Source organism: Pleurodeles waltl, chromosome 12 (genome assembly GCF_031143425.1).
Source record: "Pleurodeles waltl isolate 20211129_DDA chromosome 12, aPleWal1.hap1.20221129, whole genome shotgun sequence".
Classification (NCBI taxonomy): Eukaryota; Metazoa; Chordata; class Amphibia; order Caudata; family Salamandridae; genus Pleurodeles; species Pleurodeles waltl.
In genome coordinates, this window is record NC_090451.1 from 580,564,832 (window position 1) to 580,584,150 (window position 19,319).

Here is a 19,319-nt window from a genome sequence, read left to right on the forward strand (position 1 = left end):
TTCACATTGTTGCTTAGCTAAAAAAACTTCTAACAGGGTGGTTTACATCCCCTCAGGGAAGTAACCATATAGTGGATGATAAAGGGAGTAACCAGTCTATTGCAGAGCTACTCTCTACTTATCACCACTTAGACAATAAAGTCTCAACTGGCCAAGGTTAGCCTTATTGTCCTTCGTTTGGGGGGGGGGGGGTTGTATGAGAAAGTAGCCTCTTTCTAGCCTTGTTACCCCCACTTTAGGCCTGTTTGTGAGTGTATGTCAGGGTGTTTCCACTGTCTCACTGGGATCCTGCCAGCCAGGGCCCAGTGCTCATAGTGAAAACCCTATGTTTTCAGTATGTTTCTTATGTGTCACTGGGACCCTGCTAGTCAGGACCCCAGTGCTCATAAGTTTGTGGCCTATATGTATGTGTTCCCTGTGTGGTGCCTAACTGTCTCACTGAGGCTCTGCTAATCAGAACCTCAGTGGGTATGCTCTCTCATTTCTTTCAAATTGTCACTAACAGGCTAGTGACCAATTTTACCAATTTACATTGGCTTACTGGAACACCCTTATAATTCCCTAGTATATGGTACTGAGGTACCCAGGGTATTGGGGTTCCAGGAGATCCCTATGGGCTGCAGCATTTCTTTTGCCACCCATAGGGAGCTCTGACAATTCTTACACAGGCCTGCCACTGCAGTCTGAGTGAAATAACGTCCACGTTATTTCACAGCCATTTTACACTGCACTTAAGTAACTTATAAGTCACCTATATGTCTAACCTTTACCTGGTAAAGGTTAGGTGCAAAGTTACTTAGTGTGAGGGCACCCTGGCACTAGCCAAGGTGCCCCCACATTGTTCAGGGCCAATTCCCCCGACTTTGTGAGTGCGGGGACACCATTACACGTGTGCACTACATATAGGTCACTACCTATATGTAGCTTCACAATGGTAACTCCGAATATGGCCATGTAACATGTCTATGATCATGGAATTGCCCCCTCTATGCCATCCTGGCATAGTTGGCACAATCCCATGATCCCAGTGGTCTGTAGCACAGACCCTGGTACTGCCAAACTACCTTTCCTGGGGTTTCACTGCAGCTGCTGCTGCTGCCAACCCCTCAGACAGGCATCTGCCCTCCTGGGGTCCAGCCAGGCCTGGCCCAGGATGGCAGAACAAAGAACTTCCTCTGAGAGAGGGTGTTACACCCTCTCCCTTTGGAAAATGGTGTGAAGGCAGGGGAGGAGTGGCCTCCCCCAGCCTCTGGAAATGCTTTCTTGGGCACAGATGTGCCCAATTCTGCATAAGCCAGTCTACACCGGTTCAGGGGACCCCTTAGCCTTGCTCTGGCGCGAAACTGGACAAAGGAAAGGGGAGTGACCACTTCCCTGACCTGCACCTCCCCTGGGAGGTGTCCAGAGCTCCTCCAGTGTGCTCCAGACCTCTGCCATCTTGGAAACAGAGGTGCTGCTGGCACACTGGACTGCTCTGAGTGGCCAGTGCCACCAGGTGACGTCAGAGACTCCTTCTGATAGGCTCCTTCAGGTGTTGCTAGCCTATCCTCTCTCCTAGGTAGCCAAACCCCCTTTTCTGGCTATTTAGGGTCTCTGTCTCTGGGGAAACTTTAGATAACGAATGCAAGAGCTCATCTGAGTTCCTCTGCATCTCTCTCTACACCTTCTGCCAAGGAATCGACTGCTGACCGCGCTGGAAGCCTGCAAAACTGCAACATAGTAGCTAAGACGACTACTGCAACTCTGTAACGCTGATCCTGCCGCCTTCTCAACTGTTTTCCTGGTGGTGCATGCTGTGGGGGTAGTCTGCCTCCTCTCTGCACTAGAAGCTCCGAAGAAATCTCCCGTGGGTCGACGGAATCTTCCCCCTGCAACCGCAGGCACCAAAAAGCTGCATTACCGGTCCCTTGGGTCTCCTCTCAGCACGACGAGCGAGGTCCCTCGAATCCAGCAACTCTGTCCAAGTGACCCCCACAGTCCAGTGACTCTTCAGTCCAAGTTTGGTGGAGGTAAGTCCTTGCCTCACCTCGCTAGACTGCATTGCTGGGAACCGCGACTTTTGCAGCTACTCCGGCCCCTGTGCACTTCCGGCGGAAATCCTTTGTGCACAGCCAAGCCTGGGTCCACGGCACTCTAACCTGCATTGCACGACTTTCTAAGTTGGTCTCCGGCGACGTGGGACTCCTTTGTGTAACTCTGGGTGAGCACCGTTTCATGCATCTTTGTAGTGCCTGTTTCTGGCACTTCTCCGGGTGCTACCTGCTGCTAAGAGGGCTCCTTGTCTTGCTCGATGTCCCCTCTACCTCCTGGTCCAATTTGCGACCTCCTGGTCCCTCCTGGGCCACAGCAGCGTCCAAAAACGCTAACCGCACGATTTGCAGCTAGCAAGGCTTGTTGGCGTTCTTTCGGCGGGAAAACACTTCTGCACGACTCTCCACGGCGAGAGGGATCCGTCCACAAAAGGGGAAGTCTCTAGCCCTTTTCGTTCCTGCAGAAACCTCAGCTTCTTCTGTCCAGTAGAAGCTTCCTTGCATCCACAGCTGGCATTTCCTGGGCATATGCCCATCTCCGACTTGCTTGTGACTTTTGGACTTGGTCCCCTTGTTCCACAGGTACCCTAGATTGGAAATCCATCGTTGTTGCATTGTTGGTTTGTGTCTTTCCTGCATTATTCCTCTAACACAACTTCTTTATCCTTAGGGGAACTTTAGTGCACTTTGCACTCACTTTTCAGGGTCTTGGGGAGGGTTATTTTTCTAACTCTCACTATTTTCTAATAGTCCCAGCGACCCTTTACAAGGTCACATAGGTTTGGGGTCCATTCGTGGTTCGCATTCCACTTTTGGAGTATATGGTTTGTGTTGCCCCATCCCTATGTGTCCCCATTGCAACCTATTGTAACTATACATTGTTTGCACTGTTTTCTAAGACTATACTGCATATTTTTGCTATTGTGTATATATATCTTGTGTATATTTCCTATCCTCTCACTGAGGGTACACTCTAAGATACTTTGGCATATTGTCATAAAAATAAAGTACCTTTATTTTTAGTATAACTGTGTATTGTGTTTTCTTATGATATTGTGCATATGACACTAGGTGGTACTGTAGTAGCTTCACACGTCTCCTAGTTCAGCCTAAGCTGCTCTGCTAAGCTACCATTATCTATCAGCCTATGCTGCTAGACACCCTATACACTAATAAGGGATAACTGGGCCTGGTGCAAGGTGCAAGTACCCCTAGGTACTCACTACAAGCCAGTCCAGCCTCCTACATTGGTTGTGCAGCGGTGGGATAAGTGCTTTGAGACTACTTACCACTCTTGTCATTGTACTTTTCATAAGAGAAAAATATACAAAACAAGTTCAGTGTATATACACATAACTAAAAAGTTTTGCATTTCCTCTTTTCACTCTTTTCTAAGTGCTGAAAAGTACTTCTAAACTTTCTAAAAAGTTCTAAAAAGTTTTAAAAGTTTTTTTTCTGTCTTTCTAAAAGTTCTGAAAACTTTTTTCTCATTTTCTATCACTTTAACTCTCTCTAAAAATGTCTGGCACAGGCCAAAATGTTGATCTGTCCAAACTTGCATATGATCACCTTAGCTGGAAAGGAGCAAGGAGTCTCTGCATAGAGGGAGGTTTGAGTGTAGGGAAGAATCCTTCCTTGGAATTGTTACTTAACATGCTTAGAGAATCAGATAATGCTAAAAGTGCCCCATCTGTTGAAAAAGTAGCTAATGGTTCCCAATCTGATCCAGGGACTCCCCAAGGTAAAGGTTCAGGAAAGAAACTTCTTAGCCTTCCCATTACAAGACAGTCTAGCATAGTTGGTACTGAGGTGGAGTCACATCATACAGATGATGTGCTCTCACATTACACTGTCAGCCAAGCTGTTAGGGTGCCCTCTGTAAGGGACAGGTCTCCTTCTGTTCATTCCCATCATACCTCTGTATCTAGAAATGTCCCTCCCACCAACCCTGATGACAGATTGTTAGAAAGGGAACTCAATAAGTTGAGGGTGGAACAAACCAGACTGAAGCTTAAAAAGCAACGGCTGGATTTGGATAGACAGTCTTTAGAACTAGAGAAGGAAAGACAGAAAGTGGGTTTAGAAACCCATGGTGGCAGCAGCAGTATTCCCCATAGTCATCCTGCAAAAGAGCATGATTCCAGGAATCTGCACAAAATAGTTCCCCCTTATAAGGAGGGGGATGACATTAACAAGTGGTTTGCTGCACTTGAGAGGGCCTGTGTTGTACAGGATGTCCCTCAAAGGCAGTGGGCTGCTATCCTATGGCTATCATTTAGTGGAAAAGGTAGGGATAGGCTCCTTACTGTGAAAGAAAGTGAAGCCAATGATTACAAAGTTCTTAAGAATGCACTCCTGGATGGTTATGGCTTAACCACTGAACAATACAGGATAAAGTTCAGAGAGACCAAAAAGGAGTCTTCACAAGACTGGGTTGATTTCATTGACCATTCAGTGAAGGCCTTGGAGGGGTGGTTACATGGCAGTAAAGTTACTGATTATGACAGCCTGTATAACTTGATCCTGAGAGAGCATATTCTTAATAATTGTGTGTCTGATTTGTTACACCAGTACTTGGTGGACTCTGATCTGACCTCTCCCCAAGAATTGGGAAAGAATGCAGACAAATGGGTCAGATCAAGGGTGAACAGAAAAGTTCATACAGGGGGTGACAAAGAGAACAATAAGAAGAAAGATGGTGAAAAATCTCAAGATAAGCATGGGGATAAGGGTAAAACCAAAGATCCCACTTCAAATCTTAAACACTCTTCAGGGGGTGGGGATAAAACAAATTCTTCCTCTTCTTCTCAACCTACACAATTTAAAAAGCCTTGGTGCTTTGTGTAAAAATAGAGGCCATAGGTGTAAGAAAGTACCATCTTGCCTGGCATGTTACCCCCATTTTTCACTGTATATATGTTGTTTTAGTTGTATGTGTCACTGGGACCCTGGTAACCCAGGGCCCCAGTGCTCATAAGTGTGCCTGAATGTGTTACCTGTGTAGTGACTAACTGTCTCACTGAGGCTCTGCTAACCAGAACCTCAGTGGTTATGCTCTCTCATTTCTTTCCAAATTGTCACTAACAGGCTAGTGACCATTTTTACCAATTTACATTGGCTTACTGGAACACCCTTATAATTCCCTAGGATATGGTACTGAGGTACCCAGGGTATTGGGGTTCCAGGAGATCCCTATGGGCTGCAGCATTTCTTTTGCCACCCATAGGGAGCTCTGACAATTCTTACACAGGCCTGCCACTGCAGCCTGAGTGAAATAACGTCCACGTTATTTCACAGCCATTTTACACTGCACTTAAGTAACTTATAAGTCACCTATATGTCTAACCTTTACCTGGTAAAGGTTAGGTGCAAAGTTACTTAGTGTGAGGGCACCCTGGCACTAGCCAAGGTGCCCCCACATTGTTCAGGGCCAATTCCCCGGACTTTGTGAGTGCGGGGACACCATTACACGCGTGCACTACATATAGGTCACTACCTATATGTAGCTTCACAATGGTAACTCCGAATATGGCCATGTAACATGTCTATGATCATGGAATTGCCCCCTCTATACCATCCAGGCATAGTTGGCACAATCCCATGATCCCAGCGGTCTGTAGCACAGACCCTGGTACTGCCAAACTGCCCTTCCTGGGGTTTCACTGCAGCTGCTGCTGCTGCCAACCCCTCAGACAGGCATCTGCCCTCCTGGGGTCCAGCCAGGCCTGGCCCAGGATGGCAGAACAAAGGACTTCCTCTGAGAGAGGGTGTTACACCCTCTCCCTTTGGAAAATGGTGTGAAGGCAGGGGAGGAGTAGCCTCCCCCAGCCTCTGGAAATGCTTTCTTGGGCACAGATGTGCCCAATTCTGCATAAGCCAGTCTACACCGGTTCAGGGGACCCCTTAGCCCTGCTCTGGCGCGAAACTGGACAAAGGAAAGGGGAGTGACCACTCCCCTGACCTGCACCTCCCCTGGGAGGTGTCCAGAGCTCCTCCAGTGTGCTCCAGACCTCTGCCATCTTGGAAACAGAGGTGCTGCTGGCACACTGGACTGCTCTGAGTGGCCAGTGCCACCAGGTGACGTCAGAGACTCCTTGTGATAGGCTCCTTCAGGTGTTGCTAGCCTATCCTCTCTCCTAGGTAGCCAAACCCTCTTTTCTGGCTATTTAGGGTCTCTGTCTCTGGGGAAACTTTAGATAACGAATGCAAGAGCTCAGCCGAGTTCCTCTGCATCTCTCTATTCACCTTCTACCAAGGAATCGACTGCTGACCGCGCTGGAAGCCTGCAAAACTGCAACATAGTAGCAAAGACGACTACTGCAACTCTGTAACGCTGATCCTGCCGCCTTCTCGACTGTTTTCCTGGTGGTGCATGCTGTGGGGGTAGTCTGCCTCCTCTCTGCACTAGAAGCTCCGAAGAAATCTCCTGTGGGTCGACGGAATCTTCCCCCTGCAACCGCAGGCACCAAAAAGCAGCATTACCGGTCCCTTGGGTCTCCTCTCAGCACGACGAGTGAGGTCCCTCGAATCCAGCAACTCTGTCCAAGTGACTCCCACAGTCCAGTGACTCTTCAGTCCAAGTTTGGTGGAGGTAAGTCCTTGCCTCACCTCGCTAGACTGCATTGCTGGGAACCGCGACTTTTGCAGCTACTCCGGCCCCTGTGCACTTGCGGCGGAAATCCTTTGTGCACAGCCAAGCCTGGGTCCACGGCACTCTAACCTGCATTGCATGACTTTCTAAGTTGGTCTCCGGCGACGTGGGACTCCTTTGTGCGACTTCGGGTGAGCACCGTTTCACGCATCCTCGTAGTGCCTGTTTCTGGCACTTCTCCGGGTACTACCTGGTGCTAAGAGGGCTCCTTGTCTTGCTCGACGTCCCCTCTACCTCCTGGTCCAATTTGCGACCTCCTGGTCTCTCCTGGGCCACAGCAGCGTCCAAAAACGCTAACCGCACGATTTGCAGCTAGCAAGGCTTGTTGGCGTTCTTTCGGCGGGAAAACACTTCTGCACGACTCTACAAGGGGAGAGGGATCTGTCCTCCAAAGGGGAAGTCTCTAGCCCTTTGCGTTCCTGCAGAAACCGCAGCTTCTTCTGTCCAGTAGAAGCTTCTTTGCACCCGCAGCTGGCATTTCCTGGGCATCTGCCCATCTCCGACTTTCTTGTGACTTTTGGACTTGGTCCCCTTGTTCCACAGGTACCCCAGATTTGAAATCCAGCGTTGTTGCATTGTTGGTTTGTGTCTTTCCTGCATTATTCCTCTAACACGACTACTTTATCCTTAGGGGAACTTTAGTGCACTTTGCACTCACTTTTCAGGGTCTTGGGGAGGGTTATTTTTCTAACTCTCACTATTTTCTAATAGTCCTAGCGACCCTCTACAAGGTCACATAGGTTTGGGGTCCATTTGTGGTTCGCATTCCACTTTTGGAGTATATGGTTTGTGTTGCCCCTATCCCTATGTTTCCCCATTGCATCCTATTGTAACTATACATTGTTTGCACTGTTTTCTAAGACTATACTGCATATTTTTGCTATTGTGTATATATATCTTGTGTATATTTCCTATCCTCTCACTGAGGGTACACTCTAAGATACTTTGGCATATTGTCATAAAAATAAAGTACATTTATTTTTAGTATAACTGTGTATTGTGTTTTCTTATGATATTGTGCATATGACACTAGGTGGTACTGTAGTAGCTTCACACGTCTCCTAGTTCAGCCTAAGCTGCTCTGCTAAGCTACCATTACCTATCAGCCTAAGCTGCTAGACACCCTATACACTAATAAGGGATAACTGGGCCTGGTGCAAGGTGCAAGTACCCCTAGGTACTCACTACAAGCCAGTCCAGCCTCCTACATTGGTTGTGCAGTGGTGGGATAAGTGCTTTGAGACTACTTACCACTCTTGTCATTGTACTTTTCATAAGAGAAAAATATACAAAACGAGGTCAGTGTATATACACATAGCCAAAAAGTTTTGCATTTCCTCTTTTCACTCTTTTCTAAGTGCTGAAAAGTACTTGTAAACTTTCAAAAAGTTCTTAAAAGTTTAAAAAGTTTTTTCTGTCTTTCCAAAAAGTTCTGAAAACTTTTTTCTCTTTTTCTATCACTTTAACTCTCTCTAAAAATGTCTGGCACAGGCCAAAATGTTGATCTGTCCAAACTTGCATATGATCACCTTAGCTGGAAAGGAGCAAGGAGTCTCTGCATAGAGAGAGGTTTGAGTGTAGGGAAGAATCCTTCCTTGGAATTGTTAATTAACATGCTTAGAGAACAAGATAAGGCTATAAGTGCCCCATCTGTTGAAAAAGTACCTAATAGTTCCCAATCTGATTGAGGGACTCCCCCAGGAAAAGATTCAGGAAAGAAACTTCCTAGCCTGCCCATTACTAGACAGTCTAGCATAGTTGGTAATGATGGAGAGCCACACCATACAAATAGTGTTGTCTCACATCATAGCAAAAGCATTTATTCTCACCATACTGGTAGTGATGTTTTGTAGGAGGCTGGACTGGCTTGTAGTGAGTACCAAGGGGTAGTTGCACCTTGCACCAAGCCCAGTTATCCCTTATTAGTGTATAGGGTGTCTAGCAGCTTAGGCTGATAGATAATGGTAGCTTAGCAGAGCAGCTTAGGCTGAACTAGGAGACGTGTGAAGCTACTACAGTACCACAAGTGTCACTTGCACAATATCATAAGAAAACACAATACACAGTTATACTAAAAATAAAGGTACTTTATTTTTATGACAATATGCCAAAGTATCTTAGAGTGTACCCTCAGTGAGAGGATAGGAAATATACACAAGATATATATACACAATAGCAAAAATATGCAGTATAGTCTTAGAAAACAGTGCAAACAATGTATAGTTACAATAGGATGCAATGGGGAAACATAGGGATAGGGGCAACACAAACCATATACTCCAAAAGTGGAATGCAAACCACGAATGGACCCCAAACCTATGTGACCTTGTAGAGGGTCGCTGGGACTATTAGAAAATAGTGAGAGTTAGAAAAATAACCCTCCCCAAGACCCTGAAAAGTGAGAGCAAAGTGCACTAAAGTTCCCCTAAGGACAAAGAAGTCGTGTTAGAGGAATAATGCAGGAAAGACACAAACCAACAATGCAACAACTGTGGATTTCCAATCTAGGGTACCTGTGGAACAAGGGGACCAAGTCCAAAAGTCACAAGCAAGTCGGAGATGGGCAAATGCCCAGGAAATGCCAGCTGCGGGTGCAAAGAAGCTTCTACTGGACAGAAGAAGCTGAGGTTTCTGCAGGAACGAAAAGGGCTAGAGACTTCCCCTTTGGTGGACGGATCCCTCTCGCCGTGGAGAGTCGTGCAGAAGTTTTTTCCCGCCGAAAGAATGCCAACAAGCCTTGCTAGCTGCAAATCGTGCGGTTAGAGTTTTTGGACGCTGCTGTGGCCCTGGAGGGACCAGGAGGTCGCAAATTGGACCAGGAGAGAGAGGGGACGTCGAGCAAGACAAGGAGCCCTCTTAGCAGCAGGTAGCACCCGGAGAAGTGCCAGAAACAGGCACTACGAGGATGCGTGAAACGGTGCTCACCCGAAGTCGCACAAAGGAGTCCCACGTCGCCGGAGACCAACTTAGAAAGTCGTGCAATGCAGGTTAGAGTGCCGTGGACCCAGGCTTGGCTGTGCACAAAGGATTTCCGCCGGAAGTGCACAGGGGCCGGAGTAGCTGCAAAAGTCGCGGTTCCCAGCAACGCAGGCCAGCGAGGTGAGGCAAGGACTTACCTGCACCAAACTTGGACTGAAGAGTCACTGGACTGTGGGGGTCACTTGGACAGAGTCGCTGGATTTGAGGGACCTCGCTCGTCGTGCTGAGAGGAGACCCAAGGGACCGGTAATGCAGCTTTTTGGTGCCTGCGGTTGCAGCGGGAAGATTCCGTCGACCCACGGGAGATTTCTTCGGAGCTTCTGGTGCAGAGAGGAGGCAGACTACCCCCACAGCATGCACAAGCAGGAAAACAGTTGAGAAGGCGGCAGGATCAGCGTTACAGAGTTGCAGTAGTCGTCTTTGCTACTATGTTGCAGGTTTGCAGGCTTCCAGCGCGGTCAGCAGTCGATTCCTTTGCAGAAGGTGAAGAGAGAGATGCAGAGGAACTCGGATGCGCTCTTGCATTCGTTATCTAAAGTTTCCCCAGAGACAGAGACCCTAAATAGCCAGAAAAGAGGGTTTGGCTACCTAGGAGAGAGGATAGGCTACCTGAAGGAGCCTATCAGAAGGAGTCTCTGACGTCACCTGGTGGCACTGGCCACTCAGAGCAGTCCAGTGTGCCAGCAGCACCTCTGTTTCCAAGATGGCAGAGGTGTGGAGCACACTGGAGGAGCTCTGGACACCTCCCAGGGGAGGTGCAGGGGAGTGGTCATTCCCCTTTCCTTTGTCCAGTTTCGTGCCAGAGCAGGGCTAAGGGGTCCCCTGAACCGGTGTAGACTGGCTTATGCAGAATTGGGCACATCTGTGCCCAAGAAAGCATTTCCAGAGGCTGGGGGAGGCTACTCCTCCCCTGCCTTCACACCATTTTCCAAAGGGAGAGGGTGTCACACCCTCTCTCAGAGGAAGTTCTTTGTTCTGCCATCCTGGGCCAGGCCTGGCTGGACCCCAGGAGGGCAGATGCCTGTCTGAGGGGTTGGCAGCAGCAGCAGCTGCAGTGAAACCCCAGGAAGGGCAGTTTGGCAGTACCAAGGTCTGTGCTACAGACCACTGGGATCATGGGATTGTGCCAACTATGCCAGGATGGCATAGAGGGGGCAATTCCATGATCATAGACATGTTACATGGCCATATTCGGAGTTACCATTGTGAAGCTACATATAGGTAGTGACCTATATGTAGTGCACGCGTGTAATGGTGTCCCCGCACTCACAAAGTTCAGGGAATTTGCTCTAAACAATGTGGGGGCACCTTGGCTAGTGCCAGGGTGCCCTCACACTAAGTAACTTTGCACCTAACCTTTACCAGGTAAAGATTAGACATATAGGTGACTTATAAGTTACTTAAGTGCAGTGTAAAATGGCTGTGAAATAACGTGGATGTTATTTCACTCAGACTGCAGTGGCAGGCCTGTGTAAGAATTGTCCGAGCTCCCTATGGGTGGCAAAAGAAATGCTGCAGCCCATAGGGATCTCCTGGAACCCCAATACCCTGGGTACCTCAGTACCCTATACTAGGGAATTATCAGGGTGTTCCAGTAAGCCAATGTAAATTGGTAAAATTGGTCACTAGCCTGTTAGTGACAATTTTAAAGCAATGAGAGAGCATAACCACTGAGGTTCTGGTTAGCCGAGCCTCAGTGAGACAGTTAGGCATCACACAGGGAACACATACCTATAGGTCACAAACTTATGAGCACTGGGGTCCTGACTAGCAGGGTCCCAGTGACACATAACAAACATACTGAAAACATAGGGTTTTCACTATGAGCACTGGGCCCTGGCTAGCAGGATCCCAGTGAGACAGTGAAAACACCCTGACATACACTCTCAAACAGGCCAAAAGTGGGGGTAACAAGGCTAGAAAGAGGCTACTTTCTCACATGTTTCTGTTAGCCAAGCTGTTAGGGTGGCTTCTGTAAGGGACAGGTCTCCTTCTGTTCATTCCCATCACACCTCTGTATCTAGGAATGTCCCTCCCACCAACCCTGATGACAGAATGTTAGAGAGGGAACTCAATAAGTTGAGGGTGGAACAAACCAGACTGAAGCTTAAAAAGCAACAGCTGGATTTGGATAGACAGTCTTTTGAACTAGAGAAGGAAAGACAGAAGTTGGGTTTAGAAACCCATGGTGGCAGCAGCAGTATTCCCCATAGTCATCCTGCAAAAGAGCATGATTCCAGGAATCTGCACAAGATAGTTCCCCCTTATAAGGAGGGGGATGACATTAACAAGTGGTTTGCTGCACTTGAGAGGTCCTGTGTTGTACAGGATGTCCCTCAAAGGCAGTGGGCTGCTATCCTATGGCTATCATTTAGTGGAAAAGGTAGGGATAGGCTCCTTACTGTGAAATAAAATGATGCTAATAATTTCCAAGTTCTTAAGAATGCACTCCTGGATGGTTATGGCTTAACCACTGAACAATACAGGATAAAGTTCAGAGAGACCAAAAAGGAGTCTTCACAAGACTGGGTTGATTTCATTGACCATTCAGTGAAGGCCTTGGAGGGGTGGTTACATGGCAGTAAAGTTACTGATTATGACAGCCTGTATAACTTAATCCTGAGAGAGCATATTCTTAATAATTGTGTGTCTGATTTGTTGCACCAGTACTTGGTGGACTCTGATCTGACCTCTCCCCAAGAATTGGCAAAGAAGGCAGACAAATGGGTCAGAACAAGGGTGAACAGAAAAGTTCATACAGGGGGTGACAAAGATGGCAACAAAAAGAAAGATGGTAAGTCTTCTGACAAGGGTGGGGACAAATCTAAAAATGAGTCTTCATCAGGCCCACAAAAACACTCTGGTGGGGGTGGTGGGCCCAAATCCTCTTTTAATCAGAACAAGGAAAAGAAACCATGGTGCTATTTATGTAAAATAAAAGGCCATTGGACAACAGATCCCAGTTGTCCAAAGAAAAGCACCAATGCTCCTACCACTACAACCCCTACTGCTACCCCTAGTGTCCCTACTAATAGCAGTGGTGGTGGGAGCAAACCTACTAATAGCCAATCCAAGGGAGTAGCTGGGCTCACTATTGGTAACTTAGTTGGGGTTGGCCTTGTTAGGGAGGCCACAGAGGCTGTGTTAGTCTCTGAGGGGGCTATTGATTTAGCCACCTTAGTTGCTTGTCCCCTTAATATGGATAAGTACAAGCAGCTACCCCTAATAAATGGTGTTGAGGTTCAGGCCTACAGGGACACTGGTGCCAGTGTGACTATGGTCATAGAGAAACTGGTCCACCCTGAACAACACCTACTTGGTCACCAGTACCAAGTAACCGATGCTCACAACAACACACTTAGCCACCCCATGGCTGTTGTAAATCTCAACTGGGGGGGGTTACTGGTCCAAAGAAAGTTGTGGTAGCTTCAGATTTACCTGTAGACTGTCTATTAGGGAATGATTTGGAGACATCAGCTTGGTCAGATGTGGAGTTGGAGGCCCATGCAGCAATGCTGGGCATCCCAGGGCATATTTTTGCTTTGACAAGGGCTCAGGCCAAAAAGCAAAAAGGACAGGGAAGCTTGGATCCTGGAACAATGGACCAAGTGCTCCCTAAAGCTAGGGCTAGTAGAAGCCAACCACTTATTACTATCCCTCCCTCTACAGTGGATTCTACTTCTGAGGAAGAAGAATTCCCTCCCTGTGCAGAACCTACACCAGAGGAGCTTGAAGCAGACACTGCTGAGCTTTTGGGTGAAGGGGGGCCTGCCAGGGAGGAGCTGAGTGTGGCACAGCAAACCTGTCCCACATTAGAGGGTCTCAGACAGCAAGCTGTCAAACAGGCTAATGGGGATGTCAGTGACTCTCACAGAGTTTACTGGGAGGACAACCTCTTGTACACTGAGCATAGGGATCCTAAACCTGGAGCTGCCAGGAGATTAGTGATTCCTCAGGAGTACAGAAAGTTCCTCCTAACCCTGGCACATGACATTCCCCTAGCTGGGCATCTAGGACAAATGAAAACTTGGGACAGGCTTGTTCCCCTGTTTCATTGGCCTAGAATGTCTGAGGACACAAAGGAATTTTGTAAGTCCTGTGAAACCTGTCAAGCCAGTGGCAAGACAGGTGGCACCCCAAAGGCACCCCTTATCCCACTGCCTGTGGTTGGGGTTCCCTTTGAAAGGGTAGGGGTTGACATAGTTGGCCCCCTTGACCCTCCTACTGCTTCAGGCAATAGGTTTATCTTGGTGGTAGTGGACCATGCCACAAGATATCCTGAAGCTATTCCTTTAAGGACCACTACAGCACCTGCAGTGGCAAAGGCCCTCCTGGGAATATTTTCCAGGGTGGGCTTCCCAAAGGAAGTAGTATCAGACAGGGGAAGCAATTTCATGTCTGCATACTTAAAGGCCATGTGGAAGGAGTGTGGTGTAACGTACAAGTTCACAACACCCTATCATCCACAAACAAATGGACTGGTGGAGAGATTTAATAAAACTCTCAAAGGCATGATTATGGGTCTCCCTGAAAAACTCCGCAGGAGATGGGATATCCTTCTACCATGCCTCCTTTTTGCCTACAGGGAGGTACCCCAGAAAGGAGTGGGCTTCAGCCCCTTTGAACTTCTTTTTGGACACCCTGTTAGGGGTCCACTCACACTTGTAAAGGAGAGTTGGGAACAACCTTTAAAAGCTCCTAAGCAGGATATTGTGGATTATGTACTTGGCCTCAGATCAAGGATGGCTGAGTACATGAAAAAGGCCAGTAAAAACCTTCAGGCCAGCCAAGAGCTCCAGAAGCAATGGCATGATCAGAAGGCTGTTTTGGTTCAGTACCAACCAGGGCAGAAAGTGTGGGTCTTGGAGCCTGTGGCCCCAAGAGCACTCCAAGATAAATGGAGTGGACCCCACACAATTGTTGAGAAAAAGGGAGAAGTCACCTATTTAGTTGACTTAGGCACTGCAAGGAGTCCCCTTAGGGTGCTCCATGTCAACCGCCTGAAACCCTACTATGACAGGGCTGATCTCACCCTGCTCATGGCAACAGATGAGGGACAGGAAGAAGACAGTGATCCTCTACCTGATCTCTTCTCTTCCACAGAACAAGATGCTCTGGTGGAAGGTGTAGTTTTGGCTGATTGTCTTACTGCTGAGCAGAAAGACAATTGCATAAATCTCCTAGATCAATTCTCTGAACTCTTCTCTACTGTGCCAGGTACCACTTCTTGGTGTGAGCACACTATAGATACTGGAGACAGCTTGCCTGTCAAAAGTAAGATCTATAGGCAGCCTGACCATGTCAGGGACTGCATAAAGCAAGAGGTCCAGAAAATGTTAGAACTAGGAGTGGTTGAGCACTCTGACAGTCCATGGGCTTCTCCTGTGGTACTGGTACCAAAACCCCATTCCAAAGATGGAAAGAAGGAAATGCGGTTTTGTGTAGACTATAGAGGTCTCAACTTGGTAACCAAAACTGATGCTCACCCTATACCCAGGGCAGATGAGCTCATAGATACACTGGCATCTGCCAAGTATCTAAGCACTTTTGACTTGACTGCAGGGTATTGGCAGATCAAATTGTCAGAAGATGCTAAACCTAAGACTGCATTTTCAACCATTGGAGGACATTACCAGTTTACTGTAATGCCTTTTGGTTTGAAAAATGCACCTGCCACTTTTCAGAGGTTGGTGAACACAGTCCTGCAAGGGCTGGAAGCTTTCAGTGCAGCATATTTGGACGATATAGCTGTCTTTAGCTCCAGCTGGGATGATCACCTGGTCCACCTATGGAAAGTTTTGGAGGCCCTGCAAAAGGCAGGCCTCACTATCAAGGCTTCAAAGTGCCGGATAGGGCAGGGTAAGGTGGTTTATCTGGGACACCTTGTTGGTGGGGAACAGATTGCACCACTTCAGGGGAAAATCCAAACAATTATTGTTTGGGTTCCCCCTACCACTCAGACTCAGGTGAGAGCCTTCCTAGGCCTCACTGGGTATTACAGGAGGTTCATTAAGAACTATGGCTCCATTGCAGCCCCTCTTAATGACCTCACTTCCAAAAAAATGCCTAAAAAGGTATTATGGACAGCAAACTGTCAGAAAGCTTTTGAGGAGCTGAAGCAGGCCATGTGCTCTGCACCTGTCCTGAAAAGCCCTTGTTACTCTAAAAAATTCTATGTCCAAACTGATGCATCTGAATTAGGAGTAGGGGCAGTCCTATCACAACTTAATTCTGAGGGCCAGGATCAACCTGTTGCTTTTATTAGTAGGAGGTTGACCCCTAGAGAAAAGCGTTGGTCTGCCATAGAGAGGGAGGCCTTTGCTGTGGTCTGGGCTCTGAAGAAGTTGAGGCCATACCTGTTTGGCACTCACTTCATTGTTCAGACAGACCACAAACCTCTACTTTGGCTAAAACAAATGAAAGTTGAAAATCCTAAATTGTTGAGGTGGTCCATATCCCTACAGGGAATGGACTATACAGTGGAACATAGACCTGGGAGTAGCCACTCCAATGCAGATGGACTCTCCAGATATTTCCACTTAGACAATGAAGACTCATCAGGTCATGGCTAGTCTTATTGTCCTTCGTTTGGGGGGGGGTTGTGTAGGAAAGTACCATCTTGCCTGGCATGTTACCCCCATTTTTCACTGTATATATGTTGTTTTAGTTGTATGTGTCACTGGGACCCTGGTAACCCAGGGCCCCAGTGCTCATAAGTGTGCCTAAATGTGTTACCTGTGTAGTGACTAACTGTCTCACTGAGGCTCTGCTAACCAGAACCTCAGTGGTTATGCTCTCTCATTTCTTTCCAAATTGTCACTAACAGGCTAGTGACCATTTTTACCAATTTACATTGGCTTACTGGAACACCTTTATAATTCCCTAGTATATGGTACTGAGGTACCCAGGGTATTGGGGTTCCAGGAGATCCCTATGGGCTGCAGCATTTCTTTTGCCACCCATAGGGAGCTCTGACAATTCTTACACAGGCCTGCCACTGCAGCCTGAGTGAAATAACGTCCACGTTATTTCACAGCCATTTTACACTGCACTTAAGTAACTTATAAGTCACCTATATGTCTAACCTTTACCTGGTAAAGGTTAGGTGCAAAGTTACTTAGTGTGAGGGCACCCTGGCACTAGCCAAGGTGCCCCCACATTGTTCAGGGCCAATTCCCCGGACTTTGTGAGTGCGGGGACACCATTACACGCGTGCACTACATATAGGTCACTACCTATATGTAGCTTCACAATGGTAACTCCGAATATGGCCATGTAACATGTCTATGATCATGGAATTGCCCCCTCTATACCATCCTGGCATAGTTGGCACAATCCCATGATCCCAGTGGTCTATAGCACAGACCCTGGTACTGCCAAACTGCCCTTCCTGGGGTTTCACTGCAGCTGCTGCTGCTGCCAACCCCTCAGACAGGCATCTGCCCTCATGGGGTCCAGCCAGGCCTGGCCCAGGATGGCAGAACAGGACTTCCTCTGAGAGAGGGTGTTACACCCTCTCCCTTTGGAAAATGGTGTGAAGGCAGGGGAGGAGTAGCCTCCCCCAGCCTCTGGAAATGCTTTCTTGGGCACAGATGTGCCCAATTCTGCATAAGCCAGTCTACACCGGTTCAGGGGACCCCTTAGCCCTGCTCTGGCACGAAACTGGACAAAGGAAAGGGGAGTGACCACTCCCCTGACCTGCACCTCCCCTGGGAGGTGTCCAGAGCTCCTCCAGTGTGCTCCAGACCTCTGCCATCTTGGAAACAGAGGTGCTGCTGGCACACTGGACTGCTCTGAGTGGCCAGTGCCACCAGGTGACGTCAGAGACTCCTTGTGATAGGCTCCTTCAGGTGTTGCTAGCCTATCCTCTCTCCTAGGTAGCCAAACCCTCTTTTCTGGCTATTTAGGGTCTCTGTCTCTGGGGAAACTTTAGATAACGAATGCAAGAGCTCAGCCGAGTTCCTCTGCATCTCTCTCTTCACCTTCTACCAAGGAATCGACTGCTGACCGCGCTGGAAGCCTGCAAAACTGCACATAGTAGCAAAGACGACTACTTCAACTCTGTAACGCTGATCCTGCCGCCTTCTCGACTGTTTTCCTGGTGGTGCATGCTGTGGGGGTAGTCTGCCTCCTCTCTGCACTAGAAGCTCCGAAGAAATCTCCCGTGGGTTGTAGGAAAGTACCATCTTGCCTGGCATGTTACCCCCATTTTTCACTGTATATATGTTGTTTTAGTTGTATGTGTCACTGGGACCCTGGTAACCCAGGGCCCCAGTGCTCATAAGTGTGCCTGAATGTGTTACCTGTGTAGTGACTAACTGTCTCACTGAGGCTCTGCTAATCAGAACCTCAGTGGTTATGCTCTCTCATTTCTTTCCAAATTGTCACTAACAGGCTAGTGACCATTTTTACCAATTTACATTGGCTTACTGGAACACCCTTATAATTCCCTAGTATATGGTACTGAGGTACCCAGGGTATTGGGGTTCGAGGAGATCCCTATGGGCTGCAGCCTTTCTTTTGCCACCCATAGGGAGCTCTGACAATTCTTACACAGGCCTGCCACTGCAGCCTGAGTGAAATAACGCCCACGTTATTTCACAGCCATTTTACACTGCACTTAAGTAACTTATAAGTCACCTATATGTCTAACCTTTACCTGGTAAAGGTTAGGTGCAAAGTTACTTAGTGTGAGGGCACCCTGGCACTAGCCAAGGTGCCCCCACATTGTTCAGAGCCAATTCCCTGAACTTTGTGAGTGCGGGGACACCATTACACGCGTGCACTACATATAGGTCACTACCTATATGTAGCTTCACAATGGTAACTCCGAATATGGCCATGTAACATGTCTATGATCATGGAATTGCCCCCTCTATGCCATCCTGGCATAGTTGGCACAATCCTATGATCCCAGTGGTCTGTAGCACAGACCCTGGTACTGCCAAACTGCCCTTCCTGGGGTTTCACTGCAGCTGCTGCTGCTGCCAACCCCTCAGACAGGCAGCTGCCCTCCTGGGGTCCAGCCAGGCCTGGCCCAGGATGGCAGAACAAAGAACTTCCTCTGAGAGAGGGTGTGACACCCTCTCCCTTTGGAAAATGGTGTGAAGGCAGGGGAGGAGTAGCCTCTCCCAGCCTCTGGAAATGCTTTCTTGGGCACAGATGTGCCCAATTCTGCATAAGCCAGTCTACACCGGTTCAGGGACCCCTTAGCCCCTGCTCTGGCGCGAAACTGGACAAAGGAAAGGGGAGTGACCACTCCCCTGACCTGCACCTCCCCTGGGAGGTGTCCAAAGCTCCTCCAGTGTGCTCCAGACCTCTGCCATCTTGGAAACAGAGGTGCTGCTGGCACACTGGACTGCTCTGAGTGGCCAGTGCCACCAGGTGACGTCAGAGACTCCTTGTGATAGGCTCCTTCAGGTGTTGCTAGCCTATCCTCTCTCCTAGGTAGCCAAACCCTCTTTTCTGGCTATTTAGGGTCTCTGTCTCTGGGGAAACTTTAGATAACGAATGCAAGAGCTCATCCGAGTTCCTCTGCATCTCCCTCTTCACCTTCTGATAAGGAATCGACTGCTGACCGCGCTGGAAGCCTGCAAACCTGCAACATAGTAGCAAAGACGACTACTGCAACTCTGTAACGCTGATCCTGCTGCCTTCTC

General features: G+C 48.2%; 1 protein-coding gene across 1 annotated transcript in view; it reads left to right on the plus strand.

Annotated features, from left to right (window-relative positions):
- LOC138268246 (E3 ubiquitin-protein ligase TRIM39-like) overlaps positions 1–19,319 on the plus strand; it is a 588,432-nt gene that overhangs the window by 278,601 nt on the left and 290,512 nt on the right. The gene's annotated exons all lie outside the window — the stretch shown is intronic.